This window comes from Phascolarctos cinereus, unplaced genomic scaffold (genome assembly GCF_003287225.1).
Source record: "Phascolarctos cinereus isolate Bilbo 61053 unplaced genomic scaffold, phaCin_HiC Scaffold_5;HRSCAF=322, whole genome shotgun sequence".
NCBI classification, from domain to species: Eukaryota; Metazoa; Chordata; class Mammalia; order Diprotodontia; family Phascolarctidae; genus Phascolarctos; species Phascolarctos cinereus.
In genome coordinates this window covers 14,417,597-14,432,121 of record NW_027555958.1, presented here as the reverse complement: position 1 = coordinate 14,432,121, position 14,525 = coordinate 14,417,597, and the positions used below count along the sequence as shown (strand labels likewise).

General features: G+C 41.1%; 1 protein-coding gene across 1 annotated transcript in view; it reads left to right on the top strand.

Annotated features, from left to right (window-relative positions):
- CUNH3orf70 (chromosome unknown C3orf70 homolog) overlaps window positions 1-14,525 on the top strand; it is a 55,297-nt gene that overhangs the window by 12,367 nt on the left and 28,405 nt on the right. The gene's annotated exons all lie outside the window — the stretch shown is intronic.

Sequence of the window (14,525 nt, the reverse complement as noted above, 5' to 3'; positions counted from 1 at the left end):
TACCCTTTGATTGGGGGTCTTTTTTTTTTTTTAAAGAATGACTTGGAAGAGAAAATAATAATAATCCAACTGTAATATAGGCAGAGACCAGTCTACTTACATTGGTGGTGGGAGGTCAGTCAGTCAGTCAGCTAGCATTTATAAATCATTCGCTACCAGGCTAACAACATGTTCCTTCTGAAGTGTCTTGTTTTTTTATAAACCATAGAGAGTGGTTTATAATTGGCACTTCGATTCACTGAGGTAAGAAGACTGGTTTCTGCCTATATTACAGTTATTTTGTCGTACTTTCCCCTCCTCTAATCTTAGTAACATCAACAAAACAACATGTCTACCAACAACAAAAGAAACATTTTAAACACAGAGACAAAAATAAAAATTAGTTGGATACAAAATTTAAACTTGACCTCGAAAAAAAAAAAGTACATATTAACATGACATTCCTGCTAAAGGACAGCTCCTGCCTCCATGACTTTGCACAGTCTGTCTCTCATTCCTGGAATATTCTTCCTCCTTACCTCTGCCTCTAAAAACCTCTGTCTTCCTTCAAGGCTTAGTTCAAATATTACTTCCTATGCAAGGTTTTTCCTGGGGTCCAAGGACCTGGGTTCAAATCCTACCTTTGTTGGCCACGTCACTTAAAATCCCTGGGCTTCCTTTTCCTCATCTGTAAAAAGTGAGAGCTTCTCCAGGTGTTGTTCTATGAGCGCACTAATATCTTCCCAATTGTTAGTGGCTTCACCATTTTACTTTGTGGATATTTTCTACGTCCTTAACCTTCTGATAGAATGTAAGCTTCCTGAGGTCAAGGACTGTTTCGTTTTTGTCTCTGTGTCTCCCGCACTCAGCACAGTGTCTAGCACAGCCTAGGTCCTTCATAAGTCCTTGTTGAGTGAGTGAAGGAATTTGGACAAAATAGTAACAATGTCCCCTTCTCATCCCTGTCCTTTTCTGAACTATTTGCCTTCTGTGTATTTTTCCAGATTTTGTGGCCACTGCCATTGTGTTATTTTTATCATGATTGTAGCCTCTGTGTGTATTTTGTTTGGATTCTGCTTTCTTCCTTCTGCATCACTTTGTACAAGTCTTCCCATGTTTCTTTATATCTTTTTGTTTCCTTGTCTTAAGGAGAAACCATTCCATTTAGAATTGCAAATAGGTCACTGTAGAATAAGGAAACATTCTTTTTGTTGTTATTTGTTTACTCAGCAGACCCCTTTTCTGTGGCTACTCCCAAGGGGAGCCTCAGCCCTGCCACTCCCCATCCTCAGGATGGTGTGGGGGGGGACAAATTCTGAGCAAAGCAAAATGTGAATCTGTAGCAGTTTACCGTCTTCCGTTTTGGCCACCGATGTTGGAAGGTATAACTTGGTTGTCCCTTGGGGGCGGAAACCTTTATTTATCGGCCTCTTTTTGGTGAAGTAAAACATTGTTACGTCCAACTGGAAGTCTCAGCCAAATCTACAGGGACATGATACAATGCAATTTATAGGAGAATTCAGATGGTACATCAGGGTTTTGCCGTGCCTTTTCTTGTAAATTACCAGCATCCGCTTTGTATCCTTTGTGTTGTGTCTGTCTTGTATATACCCATTTATGTATTCATTAGAAATTGAGCTCCTTGAGGGCAGGAGCCATTTTCACTTTTTCTTTGTACCCCCAGCAATTAGCACCATACCTGGCATGCAGTAGGTGCTTAATAAGTGCTTGATGATTGATTATTATACACATCCTTGTAAGGAGGAATGCCAAATAGGTGTTGCTGCCTGTTCATGCTCACTACAAGCTTCTCCATTGCCTGTGGGACCCTCTGCTTTCATTCTTTGGAGATTGTAGTATTCCATGACTTGAAGCCATATGATGTCACTGGGAGACACTCCCACTGGGAGAAGAGGGACAAATAATTTCATTAATATAGATGAGCAGGCTCCTCCTGTCAATGAAGGCTGGCGTCTTCTCTGTAAGAACTGCCTAGTCCAGGCCATCTAGCCGGCAGGTATCAGGAGCTGGGCGTGGCTTTGAGGCCATGTCTCTATCTACTGCATGAAGCCATCGTTAAAATGATTACTTGGATTCAGGGAGAAGCTTGAGGCCATTAAAAGCATTGTATAGTTCCCCAAAGGTGATCATCTAGCCAGCCCCAACCTTCCACCTCCTCATCTCAAGTCTTGTCCCTGTTTAGCGTCTGTCCCAGAAGTGGGTCCTGATTTGTGGATGGTCTGTCCCACTTCATGTCATAGTCTGAACCATTGGCATTTTTCATCCACTTAGTTTTTCCTCTATGGATAGTGAGGCTAAACGTTTTTGAATGATTATGAATTTCATTTAGGATACAGCACATGACAAGGTCAGAAGGAGAAATGTGTACAAATGATGAGAGAATAGAGATGTGTGACTAGAAAAAAGAGTTGGGCTCTCCATGCAGCTAGAGGGTAACCAATAGACAGCTCATATGCAATGTCAAGATATCTAGCAAAAGGTCCCTGTTATGTTGGGTTGGCCTCTGGTGGGAGAATTACAGAGATTGCATAGCAGACAGGCATGAATAGGTCGCAATCTGCATTGTAGGAGGGAGTACCTATATTAGTGACATAACAGATCCATCCATGAATTGAGGGATCAAGGACCAGAAATTCTGGTGAACGAGCCTTTACTGTGCTTCTCTTTGAAAGCCACTTTCTTCTCATTGACCATCCCGTTCCTTGAGCAAAAGACTCTTCTGGTGTTTAGCAGTACAGTCGAGAATAATCCCCAGATCTTACTGGTATGTGACACTTCATGTTTTACAAACACCTTTGCTCCCATCAGTCTTTTGAGAGAAGTAGTGAAAGGATGGGACACCAAGTAACGATGGCCACCACTAAACAATGACAACAGTGGCCTGCCTTTGGAGTCCCTGGATCTGGATTCAAACGCTGCTCATGATGCTTGCTACTTATGTGACATTAAGGAACTCTGGGTTCTCAGTTTCCACATCTAGAAAATGAAGTTGCATGAGATGTCCTCCAAGACCCCTTCCCGCGCTAGATCTCAGAGCTGTGAGGTGCAGAGGAAGGGGCGATACGTTTGAAACCAGAGGATCTGGGTTCAAAATCCTGACACTTACTTATCTCCTGTGTGATGTTGGACAAGTACCCAGACCTTTCCGGACCTTTGTCAAGCCTAGGTCCGCGCTGATTCTAATGTTAGTGCTCTTTCAAAATGGAGAATTTTAATTTTGTAGGAGAGGGGAAAAGAAAGGGGAGATCAAACCTGTGATTTTATTGGGATGAGAAGCTCCAGATGAAGAAGGTCCCTCCACCAGTGTAGATCGGCACCCACTCTACATCTTGTCTTGAGGCCAATGAGAAGTTAAGTCACTTTTCCAGGGTCACACAGCCAGGGTCACAGCCAGAATGTGTCAGAGGGAGGGTCGAACCCAGACCTTCCTTGCTCTAAGGTTGGCCTTCCAGCCACTCCACCATCCACCCTCTCAATGTAAGGTTATAATGAATAGTATTTGTAGATTGCCGGCAATGCTAATGGATGTGCCATTCAGGCTAGCTCTACATGATGCCACAATCACCAGGCAATTCCTTGGGAGAAAACAATCTCCTTTCTTGGTCACTCAACACAAAACAAAACTAGACAAGATTTCTCCCCTGCTTTATGAGCTATGGTGCCGTGTAGACACAGCTGCCTTTGTTTCTTCTCCTCCCTGTTGGCTTTATTGTCACCCAAAGGACACAATGTGGGACAGTGGGGAGTGCTGGGTTAAGAGTTTAGAAGACCCTGGTTTGAATAACTGCTCTTCTACTTACCACCTGGGTTACCTTGGGCAAGCCAACTTTTCTAGGCCTCAGTTTCCTCGACTGTACATTGAGGGGGTTGGATTGGATGGCCTCTGAGGCCCCTTTCAGCTCTAAATCTAAACCTTAATAAGCATTTATGAGATGCCCTTTCGGGAATAGCACTGAAATCTTGTTCCAGTTGTTGGAGGGTGGGGTAGGACGAGGTAGGGCAGAGTACATGTATAATTAAATTTCAATATATTTAATTCTCTTTAATATGATGAGGTAACTATAGTAATGCTTAATGACAATTTCTGTCTATCCCTGTTGCTTAACACAGTATCTGACGCATTGTAGATGCTTAACAAACATTTTTTGATTCATGGGTCAATGAATAGTAACTTCTACCATCTGGAATAAGTCTAAACATGTGAAAATACACTTTTTTTTGTGTGTGTGAGGCAATTGGGGTTAAATGACTTGCCCAGAGTCACATAGCTAGTAAGCGTTATACGTCTGAGGCTGGATTTGAACTCAGGTCTTCCTGACTCCAGGGCCAATGCTCTATCCACTGAGCCACCTAGCTGCCCCTGAAAATACACTTTCAAAAAAGCCCTCAAATGCTGGGATAGTTGTAAGAAAACCCATGCACCAAACCTCGTCTCTTTTATGCCACAGGAAAGACTCCCCCGTCCACCTTCCAGGCCCTCACTCACTATTGACTCTTACTTTACACATAGTTATGACTGATTTAGTCATGTGGTTTCCCAGTCCATAGCCAATTAGAAGCATAAAATGAAAGAGCAGATTGGAAACCCAGGATGGGGATGCTAGATGTGGGCACTGAAATGACTGAGAAACGGACAGCTTCACAGCAAGGGAGGAGACCGAAGGGGGAAAATGAGAGGAGATATGGAGAAAGGAGCAGCACAGCATTCCGGGGCCCCTTAGGGGATGAGCACCAGACCCGGTGTAGCAGAATAGCCCCTGTCAGCAGCACTGTGGTAGGTGCTTTGTAATTGAGCAGCTTGCTGGCGCTCCGAAGGGTGCCCCTGAGTTGCTAAGCAGAGCTCCAATGATGTGCTGTAAACTTTACTTAATACCCGTAATTAGACAACACATTTTAGAAAGCATCTCTAGAAAAACTGGTTAATCAGAAAGTTCTGTTGTTTTAAAGGGCACAGCTTAAATTATCTCTTCTGCTTCGCATTTAAGCTGGCTGCAGCCTACCTTTCCAGGGTTTTTTTCTCATTACTCCCCTTTACCTGCTCTGTGCTCCAGCCAAACTGGTGTATTTACTATTAGCTGGACTTGGTGCATCTTGTGCGTCTGCACTTGTGCATGTGGACTGAGCCCTCCACACCTGGAAGGCTCTCTGCATCTGCTCTCCTCTGGATCTTTGGCTGTTGGACTTCCTTTAAGCCTCGGCTCCTGGGCTGCCTCCTGTGGGAGCCCTCTCTTGAACCCTCTGGATTAAGCTTGAAGGGATTTTGGAGTTTAATGCCTACGTGTTGCAGAGGGGGAAACTGAGGTTCAGAGAGGTCTTGGGCTCCTGACCTAGTTGTTCTAGATCTACATCTATTTCTAGATCTAGAAGGAATTTCAGAAACCTCCTCATTTTAGATTCAAAGGGAGTTCGATTTGCCCAAGGCTCACTCTTAAAATATTATGTATGTACATGTCTGGTTAGAAGCTGAATCTCTCCCATCCCAAGTAGAATATAAGCTCTTTGAGGGCAAGGATTTTTATTTTGTTTTGTTTTGTATTCCTAGTGCCTTTTTATCCCCAGGAAGACCTAGGTCTTCCACGTCTGACACATATTAGCAGACCAACCATGGCCAAATCATTTGAAAACCTCGAAGTCTTTCTAAGACTATAAATTACAGATAATTTGCAATCTTCATCACTGGAGAGACTTTTAACCTAAGAGTTACACATGTCTAGATTACAGTATTTACAATATTTCATTTTTGCTGCCATGGTTAGAAGGTACAACTTAGTTGTCCTGGGGGGGGGAGGAAAGTTTATTTATTAACCTCCTTTCAACGAAGTAAAACATTCTTACATCCGATGGAAGGCGCAAGTGAATCCATGGGGACTGTGGACATAAAATGTCATTTATAAGAGAATTTAGAATGCATAGTGAGACTCTGCTATTCCTTCCCTTCTGGGTGTGCCTTGTAGTTACCCTAAAACTTGAACATCCAAACACAATAATACCTCATACCCAGTAGGAACCTAATCAATGCATATTGGATTGGAAGATTCTTAGATGAAACACCTCACTCAAAAATGGTACCATTTAGGACAACGAGGTGGCACAGTGGAGAGAGCATTGACCCTTGAGTCAGGAGGACCTGAATTCAAATCGGACCTTGGACACTTACTAAGCTGCGTGACCCTGGGCAAGTCACCTAACCTGAATCCTCCCCCTACCCCAAATGGCACACTGAAATCACTATTCTCTCCATAGCTTCATTTTACTGACTTAACATTTTTTTCCAAAAAGATTAGGTAGTCTTTGACAAGAACACACTTCTGGCCAAGTGTGATCCCACACCAAATTTGAGGGAAATCATAGGACTATAGGGCTGGATGGGACCTCAGAGTTCATCTAGTCCAATTCTCAGGAAATGGAGCCCCCAAGAGGATGACTTGCCCAAGGTCACATAGCTAATGCCAGAGGTAGAATTTGAACCTCAGAGCTCTTCCCCCGTGCCATGCTGCCTCCCATGATGCTCATAGAATTGTGATTTATAATTTCAAGGTAATATTATAAAATAATTTAGTTTGGTTGAGCTCTTAACTATTCACCATTGTTGGATTGTTCAACAATTTAAGAAACCCTCTCTATGTTCTTTTTGCATTTGGAGAAGTGGATTCTCTTCCCCAGCCTTCTCCTTGGCCTTAACTCTCCAAGAGGTTACTATTCGTGAGTCTGGTTGCCTGAGCAGCTTTTTTCAGGGGCAGGAAGAAGCTGTGTAGACTGTGGTTGCCGTCACAGTGCCTTAATTGGGGGATTCGATTTCATTCCTCCAGGCACACCGGAGGAGGCAGCTATTTTAACTGCTCACTTTGAGCTCATCCCAAAGCCAAAATATCTGTGGGTGTTCCACTCTTGGTGCTCAGTCCTAGTGCTGCGGAGCCCACTTACTCTCTAATCTGCTCATGTTGGTGTGGACTTAGCTCATTCCTTATGGCCTCAATTCCCACTGGAAAACTTGCTCTTCCCTCACAAGGTTGCAGGTCCTGTTGTGGGTGGTCAGTCCATCAGCATTCTGTGGGGTTGGAAATCTGGTAATACAATACAATTCCTTCTTTCTAAACTGGTGCCAAAGAATGGTAGAATCCAGGTTCCATGAGATGGCCAACTGGTGTATCGGGAAATCCTCCTGGCTGCCAAGGTTTCACTTGGTTCTTGGTCAGTTTCAACATTCCCCAACGTTCTAAGTGTAGGACCAGAAGACTTCATGAATTCCTCTGGTTCCTTGTCACCTTTGGGGTCAAATATAAAATCAGTTTGGCTTTTAACTTAGTCCCTCCTTGCTTTTTTCTCTTCTTAGACTTGACTCATCTCCACACACTCTGTGCTCCAGTGACATTGTCCTCTTTCTCTGGTTACCTGTCAGGTTTAGAATGTTTAGCCACCTCCTGGCTCCCCCATTTCCATCAAGTCTCAGCTAAAACCCCACCTTCTGCAAGAAGCCTTTCCTAGTCCTCCTTAATCTTAGCACCTTCCCTCTGAGAAGACCCCCAGTTTATCCTGTGTGCATCCTGGTTGTTTTCAGTTGTTTGCATGTGGACTCCTTATTATGACTGTGAGCTCCTTGAGGGCAGGCAGCAGCTTCCTACTTACTCCTAGCACTTGGCACAGTGCCTGGCACATAAATGCTTGTTCATGATGATTGATGAACTTTCTCAGTCAATCAGTGAGTCCATCAATGAGGCTCTATTTATTCATCTATCTGTCTACTTTTTAGGGGGAGAATTATTTTTGAATTTTTTTTTTACTGCTATCAACTTCATAGACTTCGAAACTGATTTTTTCCTCATATGAAGAGCAGAAAAAGAGACTTCTTTATGAAACAATGATTCTCTGCTATGTAGAATGTTAACATCTGTTCACATGGACTATTTCATTTGTGCCGACCTGTGGCGGAGCCTTCCCGGCACACATTGGTCTGATCAGCCACAGCTGGACACACTGCGCCTTGACCCCAACATCACCTTGGAGAACGGAGGAAAGCAACCAGAACTTTAACAAGCATTTTTAAAAGGCCGTTCCACCAACAAGCATTTATTAAGCATCTGCTGTGGAACCAGGCATTGTGCTACGTGCTGGGGTTACAGAGACCAAAGTGGAGTTCGAGGTGTAGGTTGAATGACAAGGCTAGATGCCAGATTGCGAAAGGTTGAAAAGTGAGTGATCATCTTAAGATGAGAAATCACTTACCACATGAATGACAACAACAGCATTTATAAAGCGCTTTACAAACATTATCACATCTGATCCTCCCAACAACACTGGGAGGTGGGTGCTATTATTATCTCCATTTTACAGAGAAGGAAACTGAGGCAGACAGATGGTGGTTAAGTGACTTGCCCAGGGTCACACAATTAGTAAGTGTCTGAGGCTGGATTTGAACTCAGGTCTTCATGACTCCAGACTGGCCACAGCCATATTTATTTATAACAGTACTGATTGTTTTACTCTAATGGAAAGTAAAGGCAGCTAGGTGGTGCAGTGCACTGGGTCTGGAGTCAGGAAGACTCATCTTCTTGAGTTCAAATCTGGTCTCAGACACTTCCTAGTTGTGTGACCCTGGACAAGTCACTTAACCCTGTGCCTCAGTTTCCTCATCTGTCAAATGAGCTGGAGAAGGAAATGGCAAACCACTGCTGACAGGATTGAGAAAAGGACTGAAGGACAACAAATCCTTCTGTAAGCTTCTGGAGGGTATTTACCTTCTGTCTTTGTATCCACAACCTTGAGCCTAGTGCTGGAAGCTAAACTTTCAGCCTGCATTATCAGTATTTTACCTACTTGCCTCAGGTTGCTCTGCAAACCTGAGGCCTGTGGCAGCTTAATCAGTTGTTATTACTTTGAATATGCAGCCCCAGATCTCTTCAGAGCCTCTGGACTGCTCTGTTCCTCAGCTGTGTTACCGTGGACAAGTCATTTCACTGACTCATCATCTGTACAGTGAGGGGGGTTATACTAGGTGACCTCCAAGGTTGATTTGGGCTGTAAAATCAATGGGGCTCTAGGTCAGAGGTTCCTAACCTCCCTTTTTTGTTTTTTTTCCTTCCATTCTGTAGGTCCCTTTGGGAGCAGTTTGGTGAATTTGTGGGACCTCTCCCCAGAGTAACAGTTTTAGATGCATAAAATAAAATACACTGGCTTACAAAGGACACCAATGATCAGTGGTAGTGGTCAAGTCAGTTCTCTGTTATTCATGTCAGTTTAGGTTGTTGGTGGTGTGTGGTAGTCAAAAATAGAGGATAATCCTAAATTAGCTTCTGTTTTATTTATATTTGGGGTCATTGCTCTGGATCTGGGAGGGCCCTCAGAGGCCATCTAATCTAAATCTGCCCATTTTATAGATGACAGATTGAGGCCTAGGTAGCTGAAGTGAATTTTGTTCAAGGCTACCTCAAGTTCAAGGCACGCTCTGAGCTAGCACTCACCCAAATCACAGCTCTCAAGCTACCAACAGTGTTTCTATTGCCAAATCAACCAGAGGACATCTAATTCAAGGCATTTCTGGAATCTGTGCTTATCCATTTGTCATTGTTGTGGTTCAGTTGCTTTCAGTTGGGTCTGACTCTTCATGACCACATTTGGGGTTTTCTTGGCAGAGATGCTGGAGTGCTTTGCCATTGCCTTCTTCCGCTTATTTTAGAAGACTGAGGCAAACAGAGTGAGGTGACTTGCCCGGGGTTGTTGGTTGTCCTTCATACTTGTACATTTGGAGTGGAAATGCCTCTAAACTTGAGCATCTCACATTTCTTTTGAGCTACTGCAGTTTTGCTTTGCTTGTAGAGCATAGCACTCTCTTTGATGCGGGCACATCAAGCTGGGCTGTCCTTTCCCAATGTCTCCCATTTCACTCAGTTGGAAGACTTGCCCAGGGTCGTACAGCTAGTAAGTTTCTGAGGTCAGATTTGAAGATGAGTCTTCCTGATTCCAAGCCCGGTGTTCTGTGCACTATGGTGCCACCTAGCTGCCATTGGGCTTTCACAAGGGAAGATGATGATGATGATGGTGGTGATGATGATGATGATGATGATGATGATGATGATGGTGGTGATGGTGATGATGGTGATGATGATGGTGATGATGATGATGATGGTGGTGATGGTGATGATGGTGATGATGTGATGATGATGATGGTGATGATGATGGTGATGATGGTGATGATGATGGTGATGATGGTGATGATGATGATGATGATGATGGTGATGGTGATGATGGTGATGATGATGGTGATGGTGATGATGGTGATGATGATGATGATGATGGTGATGGTGATGATGGTGATGATGATGGTTTGATTGGTGATGATGATGATGATGATAGCTAACACTTATGTAGCCCCTATTATGTGCCAGGAACTGTGCTAAGCACTTTACAAGCATTATCTCATTTGATCCTCACAACAAACTTATAAGGTAGGTGCTATTATTATCACACCTATTTTATAGTTGAGGAAACCAAGGCAGCCAGAAGTTAAGTGACTTGCCCAAGGTCACACAGCCATATTTGAGCTTAGGTCTCCTACTCCAAGCCCAGCACTCTATCCACCACTCCACTGATATCCTTCTTGTTTAAGAGCCCTATCCAACTTCCAGAAAGAGGTAAATAACTTATCCATGTCCCTAAGTGCATAGATTATTATTGTCAGATCCTGTTCCAAGGAGGTCCAAGAAGAGAAGGGAGAGAAGGTTAATGAATGCCCTTTTCTCTATATCCTTAGCTGGGGACCCAAGGCTAAAATCCCTCTAATCCTGTACAATTGGTTCCTTTTGTGTTCCACCAACCTTTAATAAATCTCTTTTTCAGTTTTAACGTGGACCTATGCATCTGTATATTGCATCTTTATTTACTGGAATATGTAAAATTTCCATAGTTAAAATTTTCCCCTCATCTTCTTTGTCACCAGCACTTCATCAATTTTTGTGTATCTTCTATGTGGGTTTAAAAATGTATTTTAACAATTTTTTAGTTGAATTCTCTCTATTATGCCAATTAGAGTTTCTTTAATGCCTCCATTCAGCTCTGTGATGTCTTTCTTATTTTAGTTGGACATGTCATATTCTAATGGTGGAATATTAAAATCTCTGGCTGTTACTGACTTTTTAGCTATTTCATTTTGTGAAACTGTGAGGTTTTCTTTTTATGAATTTTGCTACAGAATTTTCAGGCACATATATATTTTAAATGGACATATTCTCATTTTAGATAGAACCTTTTAGTATAATAAAATTTCCTTATCTATCTCTCTGAAAGCCTTCTGGTTTGAATTCAGTTTTCTTTGAGATACTTTTCTGGCCCTATGATTCTGTGATTGTCAGTGCTTTCTCTGTTTTTCATGATTTAGGGCTAACTTGGTAGAATCGAGACATTGCTCTAGTTTAAATGCTTCTGTTTAAAGCTCTTGAGATCATCTTAGATTGTGTGCTGCCTGTAAGCTACATATCATTGGATTCTGGTTTTTAATCCATTATGTAAATTTTTTATTTTAAGAGAGAGTTCAGTCTATTTACATTTAGTCCTATATTGATTAGATGTTCCTTTTCTTGTGTTATTCTTTTGAAAAGTTATTTGAATTATCAGAAGGGACATAATATGTTATTTTTCCATTCAAACTTAACAAAATTAATAGAAACTCTAATGTGAACAATACTATAATACAAAATTCCTCTGTCTTATGCTTGTGTCCACATGTTTTTTTTTTAACTTAGGCTTTCCCTTCATCAAAGATAGTACCTTCATCGCCCTTTCCTTTCTAATTTTTCCCTTTCCTCTTATTTATTTGCAACATTCTTCTGAAACATTTAATGATTTTTTTCTCATATAATGCATTGAAGAATCTTACATTTTATGAACAACTGATTTATCTTGGTTTGAAAAGCATAAATTATATTACATACTTATCAGTATGGCTGAGTTGTTGTTCATACTTCTATGAAGTACAGATATTTGTGTTCAAAAGTGTAAATGCTTCTTTGGTGTATATCTTTTGTTCTCATACAGGTTTCCGAATTTTGCTATGGAGATAATTTTGGGTTCATTTAGGGGCAGACAATGGTGCAGTGGATGGAACGCTGGGCCTACGATCAAAAAGGCCTGAGTTTTCGAATCTGACTTCACATACTTAATAGCTTTGTGATCCTGGGCAAGTAACTTTTATTTGCTTCTGTTTCCTCAACTATGAAGTGAGGATAATAATGGGACTTATGTCTCAAGGTTGTTGTGAGGTTCAAACGAGTAAAAAGCACTTAGCATGGTGCCCAGCACATAGTAGGTGCTGTATAAATGTTTGTTCCTTTCCCTTCATGGCATTTGCTTCCCAACTTTGTATTTCTTTGTCTCATGTCTTTCTTGAGAAGTACATGGTAGTCTATATTGATGTTTCCTGGTATGTTATTTCTTTCTTCTCAAGGCTCACAGCATTTCCTCCTTGTCACTGTAGTACTGAAGTTTAGCTATGATATATCTAGGCATGTTGAACACTGGGCTCTTCTCTGTAGGAGTCCAGTGATTTTTATTTGTATACTTTAGCTTGTTTTTACGATTCCAGACACTTTTCTTGAACAATTTCTTGACATATAATACTTAGATTCTTTGGTTTTTCTAAATTTCTAGGATGTCAGTACTTGTTTCTATGATAGCTGTATTTTAACTTCAAAGTCTATCACTTGAATATGCATTGTTTTTTGGTAAAATTGTCAGTATTTCAAGCACTCTTTGAGTTTGTTTTTCTAATTGCCCAGTTGTCTGTGATTCTATTTTCCAGTCTAGTAAATGCACTTTTGGTTTCTTGTGTTGATTTTTCAAGTTTTATTATATTTTTCCTATTGGTCATTAAGAGAAAATTTTCTTTTTTATTGTACGTGGATGGGATAGCTGGACACAGGTTAGATGATTCCAATTTTGTTGGCTGCATCTAAAGCCTCATAGTCTGGAGCAAGTCGGACACAGGCCTTCTCTCCATCAGACCGGATCAGTGTGTTGACGTTGGCCACGTTGGTGTCATGCAGCTTCTTTACCGCCTGCTTGACCTCATGCTTGTTGGCCTTGACATTGACAGTGAAGACCAGGGTGTTGTTGTCCTCAGTCTTCTTCATAGCAGACTCAGTGGTCAAGGGAAACTTCATAATGGCATAGTGATCAAGCTTGTTTCTCCAAGGGGCACTTTTCCGAGGGTATTTGGGCCACTGTTGAAGTCTTAGTTTGTTGGGCCCCCAGAAGGTGGGGGATGTTCGGATCTTATTCTTTTTGTGGCTATGAACACCTTTCAACACTCCCTTCTTGGACCCTTCTCAAGGCCTTGGACTTGGCTTATGTCTTGGGGGTGACAACTGCTTCCTTCTTTACCTTTGGTGCCATCTTGGGGGAAAGGCTCTCTCATTCCTTTTAAAAAGTGTCTTTTAATTCTAGTTTCACTTCCTCCTGTAATTCCCCAATCCCCCACTTTCTAGAGGGCTTTATTTTGTTCACTCTTGTGATTTTTTAAAATCAGTGTTTATTCTTAATGTTTTTATCCTCTTAAGGACCTTTCAAAATATATTATGCAGTTTACTCTTCCATTTACATCTATTATTTCTATGTTTTAGTTGCTCTATAGTATTTTAAAAATTGTATTGGTACTACACATAGCTGATTCTTTGTTTTGCTTAATTTTTTTGTGCATGTGGGTTAAATTTTTTAAAATTATGAACTTAGCAAGCATAGACAAACGTTTTCAGATATAAATAAGCAAAGGGAAGAGAATTCTATGAGAAACTGGGAATTCTTATATATGGTTTTCTTTTTGAAACAAATATACAGGGTGTCCTAAAAGTCTTAGTGCAGTTTTAAGCTTTATTAACTTCATAACTATAATAAAGACTGCAGATATAGAAAACATCATTCAGACATTTAATTATTTACATTTCTTTTACCCATGTCTAGTTTTGTGAATTTTGAATAACAAAATTTTAATTTTAAAAAGAGAGTGCATCTTGTCACTATTCATTATGCATGTGGTGGTTTTTAGATAATACTTTTCTCAGACCAATGGATCAGTAGGATATGTCTTCTCATTTAGCCACCTTGGTCACTTGATCTCTTTCCATTAGACTTTTTTCTATCTGTATCTTTTATTTTTTTAAATTGTATTAATTTATTTTGATTTATTAATAATCACTTCCATATGCTTTTGAGTTTAAAATTTTTCTCCCCCTTCCTCCCCACCACCCTCCCCAAGACACAATCTGATATAGGCTATACATTTACATTCCTATTAAACATATTTTCACATTAGGAATGTTGTAAGGAAGAATTAGAACCAATAGAAAGAACCATAAGAAAGAGGAAACAAAACAAAACAGAAGAGGAAAAAAATAGCAATTCAACTTCCATAGTTCTTTCTTTGGATGTGGATAACATTTTCCATCACGAGGCCTCTGGAGATGTCTTAGATCCTTGTATTGCTGGGGAGGGCTAAGTTTATCAATATTAGTCATCGCACAACATGGCTGTTACTGTAT